Raw genomic sequence first — 3,188 nt, 5'->3', positions numbered from 1 at the left:
AGATAAGGAAGCTCCAAACAGGACACATCTAAAGGTGGCTGAACCAAGATTAAAATCTATGTCTATCCAGCTCCATTTTGTGCTTCCTACGTAGTCTTGTTAATTCTCCTGCAACCTTTCTTAAAGTGGTAAGTCCATGTTTTTCGATTAGTTTTACTCATCCTTATTCTAATTAGAGCCTTTCACACCCTAAATAAGTTCATCTGATCCCTTAAAATTCTTTTGTTTTTCTTCTGGTTGTGAAAGTTTGATGTATAGTTGAAGAAGACTTGGGAACCACAGAGGAATTAAAAAATAAATATCATATATTCTTAGCAACATAAAAATAACCTGTGTAAATGTTTTGATGTCTTTAATGTCTTTCTCTTCAGTATTTTTCACATGAAGCTGAGATTGTTTTATCTCCAGTTTTGTACTCTGCTGTGGTGATATATTATTGGATTATTTTTTTCTATTTCACTAAGTATTCTTTGAAAAGGTATTATTTGTATGGTGCAAACCACTTTTTTGAATGGATGTACTAGAATATATTTAATCATTCTCTTATGTCTGAATATTATAATGTTAATCAACTTTCCCTCTTTTTAGTCATATAATAAGCATAGCTCTTTGCCCACATTTCTGATTATTTGCTAGAAATACATTCCTATAAGTAGAATCACTGTGTTAAAAACACACAGCACACAGTTTTAAAAGGCTTTTGATACATCTTGCCAAATTTTGCTGGTCGCTGTCCATAAAAGTTGTAACAATTTGTTCTCTTACCACTCTTCAACGCCCTACATCCACAAAATAACTGCAAATTTGAGAAGCAAAAATGGCATCTAATTATGGTTTTAATTTGAATTTTAGCTTACTAGTGCAATTGGATCTTTTTTAATATGTTCGTTTGTTCTTTGCATGTATTCTGTAACTTGGCCCCCCATATTCTTTGGCTTTTTCCTACTGATTTGAGTTGGGCAATGTTTGTTCCCTCTTTATTTTCTTGAAGGCTTTTTGTAAGATTGGAATGATCTGGTTTTTGAATGTTTGCTAGAACTCACTTGTAAATCCATTTCAGCTGATTTATGTTTTGTGGGTAGATTTTTAAATGTTTATTCAATTTGTTTAATGGCTAGAACACAGAAAATATTTTTTGAGTTAGTTTTGGTGAGTTATGTTTTTCTAGGACTATATTAATTTCATCTAAAGTTTACATTTTATTAGCACAAAGTTGATTTTTTTTTTTTAATTTAATAGCTACTCTTTTTATTTATTTATTTATTTATTTTTAGCTGTGTTAGGTCTTCGTTTCGTGCGAGGGCTTTCTCTAGTTGCGGCAAGCGGGGGCCACTCTTTATCGTGGTGCGGGAGCCACTCTTCATCGCGGTGCGCGGGCCTCTCACTAACGCGGCCCCTCCCGTTGCGGGGCACAGGCTCCAGACGCGCAGGCTCAGCAGTTGTGGCTCACGGGCTCAGTTGCTCTGCAGCATGTGGGATCTTCCCAGACCAGGGCTCGAACCCGTGTCCCCTGCATTAGCAGGCAGATTCTCAACCACTGCGCCACCAGGGAAGCCCCACAAAGTTGATGTTTAAGATTTATTTAGAGGGGACTTCCTTGGTGGTCCAGTGGTTAAGACCCCGCACTCCGACTGCAGTGGGCATGGGTTCGATCCCCGGTCAGGGAACTAAGATCCCACATGCTGCGCGGTGGGGCGCGGCCAAAAGTAAATAAATAAATAAGATTTATTTGGAGATTAAATAATTTTCCTATTTTATTTGGCTGTTAGTTTTGCTTAGAATTTTTTATAATAGACATTAGATTTTTGGTGGTTGTTTTGTTTTAGGTAGTTAAGCTTACCAATCTGTTTTTTTCTTTTGACAACATAAAAATAAAAGATATTCTAATCAAGTTTCTCTTAAGTTTTTCTTTTCTTTTTCTTTTTTTGATGTAATACATATTCTACAAACCTGCTGTGGAATTTGAGGGAAGATCCTGTTCCATGCATTGATAGAGTATACCGAGGCAAGCAGCTCCCCATCTGTGATGGTTTCCTGGAGCTGCCATAACAGAATACCATAGACTGGGGGGCTTACATAAGAGACTTTTTTTTATCCCAGTTCTGGATGCTGGAAGTCCAAAATCAAGGTGTCAGCAGGTTTGGTTTCTTCTGAGGCATCTCTCCTCTCCTTGCGGATGGCTGCACAAGGTCATCCTTCTTTGCACTTGCACCTGTGATGTCTCTATGTGTGTCTTAATTTCTTCTTATGAGGACACCAGTCAGATTGGATGAGGGCCCGCCCAAATGGCCTCGTTTTAACTTAATTACCCCCTTTAAAGTCCCTGTCTGCAAATACAGTCACTTCTGTGGTTAGAGCTTCAACATATGAATGGAAGAGGCACAATACAGCCCATAATACCATTTTTGAGGGACCTGGTCCTGAGGGCTTGTGGACTATTACCCTGGAACCCTCTCAGAAAAAGCTCCAAGAGAGGTTAAAAACTTGGGCCTTAAATGGAAATGCAAAAAAACAAAACAAAACAAAATAAAGTATTTTCATCATTATATTATTCAAAACCTCTATGTTAAAACAAACAACCCAATCAAAAAATGGGCAGAAGACCTAAATAGACATTACTCCAGAGAAGACATACAGATGGCCAAGAGGCGCAACCTCACTAATTATTAGAGAAATGCAAATCAAAACTACAATGAGGTATCACCTCACACCAGTTAGAATGGGCATCATCAGGAAATCTACAAACAACAAATGCTGGAGAGGGTGTGGAAAAAAAGGAACCCTCTTGCACTGTTGGTGGGAATGTAAGTTGATACAGCCACTATGGAGAACAGTATGGAGGTTCCTTAAAAAACTAAAAATAGAACTACCATATGACCCTGCAGTCCCACTACTGGGCATATACCCAGAGAAAACCATAATTCAAAAAGACACATGCACCACAGTGTTCATTGCAGCACTATTTACAATAGCTAGGTCATGGAAGCAACCTAAATGCCCATGGACAGACGAATGGATAAAGAAGATGTGGTACATATATACAATGGAATATTACTCAGCCATAAAGAGGAACGAAATTGGGTCATTTGTAGAGACGTGGATGGACCGAGAGACTGTCATACAGAATGAAGTAAGTCAGAAAGAGAAAAACAAATATCGTATATTAATGCATATATGTGGAATCTAGA

At 38.0% G+C, this 3,188-nt stretch overlaps 1 non-coding gene across 1 annotated transcript; it reads left to right on the top strand.

The window, feature by feature from the left end:
- Positions 1 to 1,594: 1,594 nt before the first annotated feature.
- Positions 1,595 to 1,667, top strand: TRNAR-CCG (transfer RNA arginine (anticodon CCG)). The gene has a single exon. It is a non-coding gene; the product is annotated as a tRNA-Arg (tRNA).
- The last annotated feature ends 1,521 nt before the right edge of the window (positions 1,668 to 3,188 follow it).

Source organism: Balaenoptera ricei, chromosome 10 (assembly GCF_028023285.1).
Source record: "Balaenoptera ricei isolate mBalRic1 chromosome 10, mBalRic1.hap2, whole genome shotgun sequence".
NCBI classification, from domain to species: domain Eukaryota; kingdom Metazoa; phylum Chordata; class Mammalia; order Artiodactyla; family Balaenopteridae; genus Balaenoptera; species Balaenoptera ricei.
Note: the sequence above shows the minus strand (reverse complement) of the source record. Positions and strands in the feature narration are given on the sequence as shown.